We start from the raw sequence: 13,725 nt of genomic DNA on the forward strand, positions 1-13,725 counted from the left end.
TGAGGCTGGACATCAAGGAACATGCTTTCCAGAGCCTCTTGGAGAAACAAGATGACATGACACCACGCGGATTCATATACTGGCACAACACTGTTCGTTTTAAACCCACGTGTGGGTTGAGGATGTCTGGCGCTCATCAGTTTCTTCAGGCACTGAGCACAACTGTGCAGTTACATTTTGCCTATACATATTGAGCGTTTATTAGTGTGGTACTGTTCTATGGTGGTATGCACTGTGGTATTGAGGTTTGATAAGCATCTTCCTTGGACAGTTAGTGATACTAGTACTGAATTCTGCACTGTGCAATATGCACTGAGTGGCACTACAGAAATGGCGAGTATTCCATTTTTCATATGATGTACTGTCTGTTAGAGTCCTACTTTGCTGGCCTGAATGGATGTCACTATCTGCAATACTTGCTGACACAATTTTATGCCTGGGGTAACAGCTTGTGTTGATATTGTTGGGCAGTCTGTACGGTTTCCTGGATCAGATGTAAGGTGGTACGGTCTCCAGTAATTCTGTATAGGGGACTACATTACATCCAGACTGCCCTCTGTGACTTGAAACACACAGAGATCTATCTCTGTGCATACTGCCATCCTGCACTGTGCACCAGCTGTTTCGAATGTCTAATACGGCATTTTCGAATTTCCCGTTAGGCAATCAGCATTTTTGACATTTCCATTTTCAGCATTTAAGTTCAAACACTGTACTATTCGGAAGGGTGCGTTTCGACCAGATGCATGTAAACTAACATATCAGAAGGATCTGAATATAAATCAGAACATGTCAACACACACATTATAAAGAACCTCTATAAATCTGAATCACTATTTGAATAAAATGAGACTCTACAGGGCTGGTAGGAGAACTATTTTTGACATCTCGGATGTGTTCACATATCCTCATCCTAAGTTGATGTATGCTGTTACCAATGTAAAACTTATTACAGGAACAAAGTAACCAATAAATCACAGTCTTTGATAACAATTAAATAATCCTGGAACACTGAGCAGCTTCCCATTAATGACGTGTGTAATTCCCTGATCCATGTAACTACAAGTAGTGCATCTCTTAACACTGAGACTCCAAAACCTCACTAACCATATGTGTGCACAAGTCTACTTGCTATGCTAGGTGAATTTCTATATAAAATATTCAATTTCAAATTCTTATACATCACATCAGATGTAATATACTGTTTCCTTAAAGTAAGTGGTACACCAACAAACAGAGCACGAGTCACAAAATATATATCCTTCTGTTCCCCCTTTACAACGAAATAGCAGCAGCCATGGACAGAATCAATTGTGATTCCCGTGGGGTTTATTTGGCTTTCTGTGAAACATGCCCAAGCTGTTCTAGTGAAAGAAATTTATGGGCATGTTTCTGCTATAAAAAACAATAATGTTAATGCATTAGCAAAGCATGCAGCCTCCTGTCATGATTTCAGAAAGTTCCATTTTTTGTGCTGGATAGAGTTGATTTAACAAACTTTACCGGGACTTAAAATACATTATTAGAATGCCATGCAGCCAAATGGCAAACATTGGCTGCTGACAAAAGACAAGGTTTAAATGAATGTGTGATGATCTGAGATATTGCCAGCCATGCCATGAGAAGTAGGGTAGTGGATGTGTAACATATGCCAGTACATCTATCTGAAATTTAGCAAAGAATTATATGTTATTTGAATATCAAACTGATTTGTATAGATGCTTGCATTGAAAATATATTTGTAAAGTTGCTTCCATTAAAAACGTACCAACAATGGGTCCTGACTGTACTGTAACTGAATTAAATGTGTAAGTTTTAATAGAGGATACTGAAAGAGAAGAGATTACTCTCAGTCCCATCTAACTTTGAAAAATAGTTGAAATTAAATTAGGCCATAAAGATTGTATCTTACAGTTCTAGTTGCAGCCAGAGACAAAATGTCTGGGAAATCAAGTATTAGGAAGCACTCTATTATCTCAATCAGGGAGCTAACTGCTACTCTGGAAGGGTACAGGTTTGAATTTGTTTTATGACTTCCAGGAGCTGCAGCAGACTTGAGCAAAGTTCTTTGTGTATGGTAACACATATGTGCTAAAATCCTGGCAGCTTCTAGTGTTGGTGACAGTGTAGGGAACAGATAACCAGATGTGATGTCATTCTATAAGCTGCCCCAGAAATATTTAATAATATTGAGAAGTCTCTCAGTCAGACTAAGTATTCTGTTTCTGGAACCTGACAGAGGGATCCCACATCTACTTCATCTTGCCTTGCACTAGTAAGTGGACCAGGGGATAGTATTCTTTAGATGAATCTGGAAAATATAGTGAGATTAGCTAAATATTATTTTTCTGTAACTGTGTGAACCTGTCCACCTGTGTTATTTTTAATATTTCCTGTGATTGAAACTCTGATTTTTACTGAAAATAGATATTTAGTATGTTCATGTTCTTTTATTATTTATTAAATATATCTAAACGTTGCATTGTGGCTGGTCCATTTAGAAAATATTTAAGCTTTGAGAGTATTTGCATATATTTATTTGGTGATAACTCTGGCCACTCATGAAAAGTCTTACTCCTTGGTCAACATTAATAATTTTATATTAATATTAATTTCACTCAGTATAACTGGACACCCTTTTAAGAGTCTTATAGTAACTGATTGGTGGCAGCAAATCCACCTTATAGTCTGGGTAATCTGTGACAGCCTTTCCCAGGTGTGTGTATGTGAAAATTAAATCAGAATGGGTGTGTGTCAGCTACTTGGAGCACGGACACAAAGCACTGGCGTCACAGAAAAAGTGGAGGACTTGGCTTGGACACTCGGCAGAGGAGTTAACTCTGCAGCTCTGCAAGTGGGAAGCCTTACTGGGGGCCTGGGGAGAGAGATAGAAACCCAGACCTCTGGCTGAGTATTTTCCTTCTGCGCTATTAAGGGAAATTGTGCTTGATACAGAAAGGTCAGCATCTGGAAATATTGTGTGCATCCATTTGTATTCCAAGTAAATGTCCCTTGTCCAGTGTCAGTGGTGAGGATTTAGGCTCCTTGATTACTGGCCCAGAGTGGGGACATCACAGAATGTATACATTTAAAATGTTTTTTATTAGCTCAAAAGTTGCAATTCATGGTATTGGTTTGAATTTTAAAATGGCAATATTTATTTATTTACTTAATCTTTATTCACCACTTATGGTTTACAAGAGCTTTTTAAACAGTCCATTCATAAATTGCTATTAAATGTGTTTTAGTTAAGGAAGTCATTAAGCTGTGAGTTTTAAATTCACTAGGAGTGTTTTACTATTCATTTTGTGATGAAGTTATAAATTAAAGGTCAAAAGCATTAAAAGTTATTCTGTGTCTCCAGCTTGCAGTCATTTTAGTAGAACTGGTTTGTTTACTAGTTTTAAGTTTCTATGTTGCAGCATGTTGTTAGATATTAAAGGTATTCATGAAGGCTTTAAAATATTTTATGAAAATATAAATACAACTAACCTAGATAGTGATATAGTTGACATTTTTCTAAGGAAAAATATAAATAAAGTAAGTGAACAAAAAAAATTGATAGACCATTCACTTTAACAGAAATAAAAGATCAAATAAAAATTTAAAAAACAAGGCTTAGTTGATCTTATACCAGAAATAGAAAAAACATACTACCGGATGATGTAGTTAAAATATTGGCTAAGGTCTATAGAGAAAAAAAAACGCTGAAGCTCCCCCATCATGGAAACATTCCCTTATATCACCTATTTTAAAACAAGATAAGGATCCTACAAAGTGTTCATCATATAGACCCATTTCACTTTTAAATGTGGACTACAAGATGTTTATGTCCATTTTAGCTAACAGAATTAATCTTATACCTAAACTAATTAATAATGATCAAACTGGGTTTATTTTAAATAGACAAGTACAGAATAATTTAAGAATACATACATTAATAGACTATCAAAAATAAAAAAGTTTCCATCATTAATCTTGATTTAGATAAGGCTTTTGACTTAGTTAATTGATCATACCTGTTTAAAACACAAAGTGTATAATTTCTTACCCAAACTAATTGCATTAATTTCTAAGTTATACAATAACTCCTGTGCTTATGATAGGTTCTTTTCTTTCTAATTTCTTTAAAATACAAAAAGGCACAAAACAAGGCTGTCCATTATCACCTTTACTTTTTGCATTCACTATAGAATGCTTTGCTAATAGTATTAGACCCAATAAGGGTGGTATTAATGGTATCAAAATAAAACATTTTGAACTAAAGATTCAAGTCTTTGCTGATGATATTTCACAAACAATAGGAAATATAGAAAACTCATTAGAATGTATAATTAGTTCTATGAGTCAGTTTGAAGAAATCTCAAACTTAAGATTTAATCATAATAATACAAGTACATTAATTAAAAATTAAAAATCATACAAAAACATTCCAACTTAAATTGGAATAGTGATCTAATGAAATACCTTGGTACAACCATTATGTCTAATAACGAAATTATACAAACTTTCAACAGGTTGTTGATTAAATGTTTAGTCACACATTGGAATAAATTCTTCTTTACCATGGAAGAATGATTAATGCTTATTAAGATGGCAATTCTGCCTAAAATATTGTTCGTCTTACAATCTTTAATATTTGTTGCTCGTTCATCTCCAACGCATACGACAAGAAGGCTGGGGGGTTCTGTTAGATGCTTTAATACATAAAAATACATCAGGATGGATAGCAGCATCACTAAATATGAACAAACTAGTTAACAGACAGACCTTACATACATACATACATGCTTACATCTCAACTACTTACTACAAAATGGCAGTTCTTAAAGGTATATACACACACATTGATCTACATCCTTCCTCTTAAAAAGATTGCTCTTTGAAACAAAACAATATTAGAGATAGACATGCATTAGTATATACATCAGAAACAAAACACAAGGTCCATGTCCAAGTTGCTTCATACCTGTTACAGGGTTTAGAGATTCAACCATATCTTGTAACACAGTCTGGACCAAACTTAGCAACAGGGACAGTCTGTGGTGTACAACTGGTGTCAGGAACTTCTAGACTCATCATATGAATGGGAATGTCCTCTGAAACTTCCTCTGGAATTGGAACATCAGACAACTCACTCTGAGATAGAGTGTCTTTCTCAAAGGCTATATGCTATGATATAGGCTCTGACACCAGTCTGAAATGCTTCAGATTCCAAAATGTATGCCCTCAGCTCTGGACCAGTATTCATGACACCAATCTGATCATAACCTCTGGACATTTGCATCCTTAACACTTCTCCCTCTCATAATGGATTATGCGGTTTGCTGGTGTTATCATAACAGGCCTTTTGCGTTAGGCATTTCTTCAGCAGACTGGCTTTCACTAACCTGTTGTTCTTGACACATGGAACTAACAATTGACTATTGACTGGTAATGTGGTTCTGGTTGGTCTCAACCGAAGTCTCTGAGCAAGTGAACTAACATCATTATCATGAGGAACATTTATGAAATTCAAGACATTCAGGAAAATATCACTATTATCTTGTTTTGACTTCTCAAGTAATTGCTTTGCACTTTGAATTGCACATTCTGCCAAACCATTTGACTGAGGGTACTCTGGACTACTTGGGACATGAGTAAAGTCCCATTCTTCAGCAAATCTTTTGAACCGTTGGCTTGTAAACTGTGTGCTATTTTCAGAAAAAACGGTGTGTGGACTACCATGGACTTCAACAGGACATTTCATCTTGGTAATGAAAGTACTGGATACTAGGTTGGAAAGTAGGTCAGTCTCAAACCAACTGGAGTAAGTCTACTAACACCAAATAGTGTTGACCATTCCACTCAAAAATATCTGTGGCTACTATTGACCAAGGTAGTTCTGGAATCTGGTTAAGCTGAAGCGGTTCCTTCTGTTGATGTGGCTTTGTACTATTACACACCGAACAGGATAAAAGTACTCTCTCAATGTCTTGTGACACAGGCCAAAATACTAGCTCTCTTGCCCTTCTTTTGGTAGAATAGACTCCTGGGTGACCATGATGCAAGACAGTGATGCACTCAGGTTGCAAGGACTATGGAAAAATTACTTTTGGACCTTTTATAATAATGCCTTTATCAGACAAAATTTTCTCTCTCTATGGAAAAGAAGATTGCACGTCTTGAGGTAAAGTAGATTGCCTTAACAGCCAACCTTCATTGATAAATTCAATGAGCCTCTGTAAAACTAGATCTGTGGCTGTATGATCTCTCAACTAAAGATATGTGGAAGAAAATGTTCTCACTTCCATGACTTCAAAAATCAAGGTTCTCATTCTTGTGCTGTTCTGTGGTGTTTCTGGGTGATCTGGTTAATGTATCAACAAGATAAAGAAGTTTGCCTTTGTTGTAGACAAGACAAACTGTACTTTTGCAATCTCAGTGTGATAACCACCACTTGTCCAGTTATGAAGGTGCCTCAATCCTCACAACTAGCACCAGTGAGGGATGTACATTGGGAGGATGACAGGTGCACACTATTTCCAGATGCAGCTCTCTGCATCAACTGCAATTTTCCTTAAGAGTACACAGAGACCACAGTCAGTCTGGGGCTGGTTTCTCCCTCTTTCTGCAGATCCCCAATAAAACTCCCCACTGGCACAGCTGTAGAGTTGCGATCTCAGCTGAGTGGCTAAGCCAAGGCCTCCAACACTCTCTCTGTCCAATCTGTGTTTTGTGTCCCTGCCCAAGTAGCTGACACCCACTGAGGTATAATTTATAAACACACACACACATAGGAAAGGCTGGCAGAGGTTTAAGCTATGCCCCCTTGTGCGCAGACTATAAGGTAGTTATTACTACCACCAGACAACCCTATCAGCTACTTTAAGGCCCTTAACAAAGGGTGTCCAATCTTATTGCGTAATGTTACGATCAATACAAATGGTAGTTTGACCTGGAGCAAGGCTATTAAGAGTGTCCTACACAGTGTCACAGAATAAATATGCAAGTACTCACAGAGCATAAATGTCAGACCAGCCACAATGTAAGGTTTAAATATATTTAATAATAAATAAAAACAAGACATTACTAAATATATTTACAGTAGCAGATTTCAAAAATCACAGGAAATATTTAAAACATTGCAGAACAGTGTCAAAGAAAAACATCTAAATTAAGCTTTGCTATATTTCTGACTATATATAAAATAATTATACTGTACCCTAGTACACTTAATTAGAACAGTCTCAAATAAAGAAGAACATCTAAATTAAGCTTTGCTATATTCCTAACTATATCTAAAAGAATTGTACTGTACTCTAGTGCACTCAATTAGAGCAGCAAGGCAGATGCAGTGAATAGATCTTCAGGCTGATCTCCGGTCAAAGACAGAAAAGAGAATGCAGTCAGAGTTCTTAAATTAATATCTCAAATATTACTGCTGGGATAGCTTGCAGAATGGCATCATTTCTTGTCAACTGACTATCCCAGGTAAAACCCCCATTGCTGAAAGCTAGCAGTATTTAGCATCTACCTGTGAAAATACATAGAAAAGGGCTTTCCCTCAAATCTTTGCAGACCCTGGAAGTCATAAAATAATAAAGCACTTCTAAGACAATACGGAAAATGTCTCAGCACAGACATTGTGTCTGTTGCTGCACTCAAACTGGAAGATAACATATTTTTAAAGCCTAGCCATAAAGTAATTTAAATGCAGTTATTTTTCTGAAGTTAACCTCATGTATTCTAGTTTTGCCTGTTAAAATATATATATTTAAACAGTTACAACAGTGTATGCACATTTCTGTTCTTTTCAAATTGGGTACACTGTGGATACATTTAAAACAGCACTTTGCAAAATACCTCTTCAGCACACATAGCTGTACAAATTATCTTATACGACGGAGCTCTAATAGACATGTAATACAAACATCTTGCATAAATCATGTTGATATTTACAAATGACATACAATTATTTACAGAATTCCAGCTAGCTGTGCTGGCAGTACCACCTCTGTCACACTCAGCATCATACATTGCAGTCTGGCTGGTGATAAATGCATAGGCTTTGTCAAGATAGTGACGAAGGGTTGATGGCCTGTTTCGATCTGAATAGGTCTACCAAAAACACAGTCATGAACATGCAAACACAATTGCCAAAAGCTCTTTCTTGATCTGGGCATACTGCATCTCAGTTTGGATAAGAGTTCTTGATGCATAGGCAACAGGTTGATCCTCTTGTAGAATGACTGCACCTAGACCAAATTTCTAAGCATTACAAGAAAGTGTTACTGGCTTGTGAACATCATGGTTTCGGAGTGTTAGTGGACTAGCAATTCTCTGTTTTAGGACTTCAATGCTCTTTGGTATTGCTCTAACCAAGAACATGATACAGCTTTACGTGTCAGCTCTCTGAGTGGTGCTGAAAGTTGGCTCAAGTCTGGAATGAACTTGACTAGGTAGTTAACCATGCAATGAAAACGTTGCAGGGCTTGAACATTGCCTGGTGCTGGCATCTCAAGAATGGCTGTTTTGAAGGGTCTGGTCATAGGCCTACACTTGTAAATAAATGACCACCATAAGTAACGTCTTGTACCTTGAACTTGCATTTCTGTGCAATGAGATTAAGATTCACTTGGCGTTCCCTTTCTAGAACTTTCCTGAGGTATCTGTCATGTTCTGCCTCATCACAACCTACCAAGTATGTCAACTATAATAGCACAAGGATACCCAGAAAAAAATTTGCTCCATTGCACATTGAAAGACTTCATTCACTTGGAGAATTCATCTCAAATGGCATTCTCAAAAATCTGTATCTACCAAACGGAGTACTGAAAGAAGTGAGCAATGATGTCAAGCTGAATTTGCCAAAATGAACTTTTTGCATCTAAGACAGAAAAAATAGTGCCATCAAGGCTCCACCTTCTTTGAATGTGCACATTGGATGATGAGGTCTCTAATGCTTTGTTCAAATTCCGTGGATCAATACATATTCCGATGTCATCTGAGCTTTTCTTGAGAGCTACTACCATGGAAGATATCCATCCAGTTGGAGTTTCAACTGGACAAATCACACCTTGCTGCAACATTTTATCAAACTCGACTTTGACTCTGTCCTGCATGGCTATTGGAATGTTATGTGCTGGCCTGACAACTGGACTGACCTCTGGGTCTAACTTCATGGAGTACACAACTGGAAGCAAAAAGATCAGCTAGGTTGAAAAAATGTACTGGGCAAAATTATAATTTTAAGCTAACATGATGGACTTCCATTCTAAATGAAAGCAGTCCCATTTTCAAATTGTCTCTGAGCCCTAATAAGGACTGGACATACTTCTTGACCATATAAAATAAGTTGTAGCTTCTTCCAGCAAAGTAACATGAAAGCACTAGTGAACATTTGGTTTGAATTTCTTCACCTCCATAAGCAACAAGCTTCGCACACTTTTCCAAGTCAAGCCTTTTGCCTTTACACACACTAGCAAATGTTTTTGCTGACATAACATTGCATTTGGAACCTGTATCAACTTTGAGCTCTATAGGTTTTCCATTTATCTGAACAGTAAAAAATAATTCATTCTTGCCCTTAAATCTACCACATTGACCGTTTCATGAAGCACTGACACACCATCAACATAAAGACTAGAAATAACACTGTCTAACTGGATCAACTCATTTCTTAAAATATTTCCTTTTAATAAAAGAATGTGGGCCTTTTGATTTACAAAAGCTTTTGAAATTATTTCATCTATTGCATTTGTGGCATTGTTGACCAAAAGCTAAACATTTCTCACTTTTAGATTCAGGGCTTCTACCACAGTTATGACAGCTGACAATGAAACTTGGTTGTGGCCCATGCTTTGAGTTTGCTGACTCACTCTTATGCTTCACTGAGACTGTGTGAACTCAAATTTGATAAAATGCTCTGGTATTTACCAGATAGGGCTGAAGGGGTTACAGCTGCTGCCATGTGCTTTGGGCAGTTTCTTTGAACAACATGCTGCAAACTATCAACATGAGCTCTGTCACTGTGCCTTCTACAGCTGCTCTCATTTGCAAGCATATTTGTGTGCTTTTCTGTGAGCTCATATATCTGATAAATCGCAATGGCCTTATTTAAAGTCAAGTCACTGTCATGAAGCAAAATCTCTCTCATAGCATTATCTTTTGTACCATACACAAGTCTGTCATTTATCAACTCATCCCTTAAATCACCAAATCTGCAAGTTTTAGCTTTATTTCTCAGGTCAGTTTTATATGCTGCAAAAGTTTCACCAGCCTTATAATCTCTCATGTAAAATAAGTGCCCTTCCATTGTAACATTTGACTGGGGGTTACACATTTCTCTGAATTCACATTTTAAGAACTCAGGGTCCTCCCTTGACTCAGCCGGTACAACAATATGATGGTTTCCTCACCCTCCTGTATAGATAGAAGATGCATATACAAATCACTATTCCCTTTCTATGGCTTCTGACCCACTAAAATTAAGCAGAATAAATGCTTTTGTGTGGTCATCTTTATCAGAAAATGCAGCGTGTATGAAATGTCATACTCTTGCTCAAACACTGTTCAGTTCTCAGCAATATTACTGTCAAACACAAGTGCACTGGGTTTTCAAAATCCATCTACCATGCCTAAAACTTATGTGCACACACACTGAAAATATGACCCTTGTAATTATGTATGAAGAAACAGTTTTGTGACCTTGTAACAACATTTAAATGCACAATAAACTCAAAGTACTGTACTTAGTGAAATATACCCTGTAATGGATGTACTTGGTGAAATAGTTTTACTGTAACACTGCACAAACATGCGAACACTTTATGCACTTCTGATAACTCAGATATCTTTGTTTAATATGAAAAATGCAGTCATTTCCTTTAATTTGTTTATTTTATGCAATTTGACCTTTATTTCAAACATTTTCCATAGTATTTTGAATATTTTTATCAATATTGTACATATCTGTTTGGGAAAATATAATTTAGAACGTTCTGTATGCTCCGTTTCATATTATATGAAAATAAATTGTGCTGAGCAAGTTTTAATACCTTAAATTAATTTCTGACCTGTTCTGGGAAGTTTGCACATTTTAGGGATGATCTGCTCATGTATATTCCTCCAGCTCTAAACAAGTTCCTCTAGTCATTTTACCCAAGCCGCCTTCAGCTTCATGCCCTTTGGATGTGCTGGTTTCGGATTCCTTGTCCTTTAGACATGCCGTTTCTGACACCATGTTGCTTGTTTATCTAACACATGACAAGAAAGCTGAGGTTTTTGTTTAGATGCTTTAATACATAGAAACACATCAGGAAGGATAGCAGCATCATTAAATATGAACAAACTAGTTAACAGACTTTACATACATATATAATTACATATCAACTTGCTTACTACAAAATGTCAGTCTAGCTTGCAAGTGCTCGGTATTTATACACTTGAGCAAGCTCTTGGATAGCTTCTTAGAGGTATATACACACACATTGATCTATAGTATTATCTCCACCAAAAAAAATTGATGAAGATAAATAGTATTCTACTTAATTTTTTTTTGGCATCCTAATAAACCAAGAGTTTCCTTTGATTGGGGCAGAAAAGGTTGGAGTAATGGTAGAATAGGATTATCTGATATTCAACTGTATAATACTTCAGTAATTGTAAAACTTGTAGCCTTGTGTATAAATTCATTTTATAAGTCAAAATAGAAAGAAATACATCAAGAAATATTATTAGTAAATAATAAATATATTGCAACCAGTCAAACAAATAGTCTCCAATAGTTTGTGGTTAAGATTTTTTTTTGTGTCAATGGAATTGCACCCTCTTCTCAAATTCACTATTTAAACATTTTCTCTTTCCAAAAGTTCACATACTTTAACCATTGCATTAAAGACTTAATATTCTCTATATTTCCAATTGCATATACAAATGGCTGCTTATAAAATCATAACTTCAACAAAATGCTAGTATTGAAACAAAGTACATTAATTTATTGGCAACAAGTCTTAAAGGTACTGATATATATATATATATATATAAAAAACACTTCCTGATAAAGTGAAAAATCAGTTCCCTTTCCTAATCATCTGATCAGTAAAAAGCAGTTCCCTATACTAATCTGGCATGTCCAAGGGTCAGTTTCAAGGCTACTCTCCAGTCCAGCTGGTGAATATGGGAATTTTGAGGCAATGTTACAATTGCCTTATGTACACAGACAACCCTCTCCTCCTTCCAACAAACTCTAATACATGTGAGAGATGCAGTTACACAGCCAAACTGGAGGCAGAGCTCTCTCAACCCAAGACTGGCACAGTCAGGAGGAAAAGGTAACCACCCACACCACGAATCCAGTCTCACACAGACCTATTGCATCTGCATACCCAACACATAAACACACAAAAACATACTCGGAGGCTCTAAATAAAAATCTGCCTAAACAGCAAAGTTCTCCTAAGCAGATATCCAAGCAACAGCCACCCCTCAACAATACCCATGAATCGCATATCTCACAAAATCAGTGTGCCTCACAACCACAGCCCTTAAGGCACACCAAATACACTTGTTATAGGGGACTATTGTCCGGCACAGTGACGTCCCGCTCACCAGACTGAAGAAGGAGAAGGTCACTGTAAGCTGCCTGTCAGGTGCCAGGATCTGCCACATAATGCAAGCACTCAGGTCACTTCAAAGTAAGTACAAGTATGACTCTGTCATTGTCCATGCTGGTGTGAATGACCTGAGACGTACCTCCTGGACTACATGAAAAGAGACAGAGGAGCTCTCTGACCATGTAGCCCAGGCTGGTATGACCCTGACCTTGAGTAGCATCTTGCCCTCACCAAGAATGATGCCACAGTATAAAGACAAAATGATCAGTTTCAACAACTGGCTAAAGTATTGGTGTAATTCAACGGGGATCCAGTGTCTGTCAGCCTGGGATGACATGCTCGACAAGCCACGTTGCTTCGCTAGGGATGGCTTGCACCTGTCACCCTTAGGCTTTCGTATACTGGCCAAGGCTCTTGCCACCCCCATAGTGCCTTTTCTAGGCAAGGCTCAAAGGACAAACCCACCTCAATAGACAACCCAAGGATAGAAAAACTAAAGGTCATGCTACTCAATGCCAGAAGTCTAAACCTCAAGATGCGCACACTCGAGGCTCTCCTCAGTATGAAAAAAATCTATGTCTGTGCAGTAACAGAAACCTGGTTCAAGGCTCCTGAGAGCACCCCAGCCCTACCAGGTTATAACTCATACCATGCGTTTCAGCCCCAAAACTTGGACCGAAGCATAAAAGGAGGTGGAGTATCTATATTCAAAGATACCTACACCTCCAGGTTAGTGGCACTGCACGAAGCATCAGAAACCATCCATGTGCAACTAACAGCGGGCAAAACTGCTTTTCAGTTTGTAGCCTGCTACAGAACACCCTCCCTATTACAGGAACACCACTTGGCATTCCTGAGAACACTGGAGAATATGAAGGTCTCTCCAAACACTATGTTATTGGGTGACTTCAACTACCCAAACATTGACTGGGAAAACTACTCAAGCCCAAATACCCTCGCCCAATGGTTCCTTGAATTTATAAACTCTAACGCAATGGAACAACTGGTCACCACTCCCACAAAAGGGAACATATTGGACCTGGTCATCAGCAACATGGGGACTCTATGTTCCACATCATAAACAAATTTCCCTGGACATCCATATCCCGTCCCCACCCCCAGCCAAGGA

Source organism: Protopterus annectens, chromosome 16.part0, assembly GCF_019279795.1.
Source record: "Protopterus annectens isolate FY-2018-M chromosome 16.part0, PAN1.0, whole genome shotgun sequence".
Taxonomy (NCBI): domain Eukaryota; kingdom Metazoa; phylum Chordata; order Ceratodontiformes; family Protopteridae; genus Protopterus; species Protopterus annectens.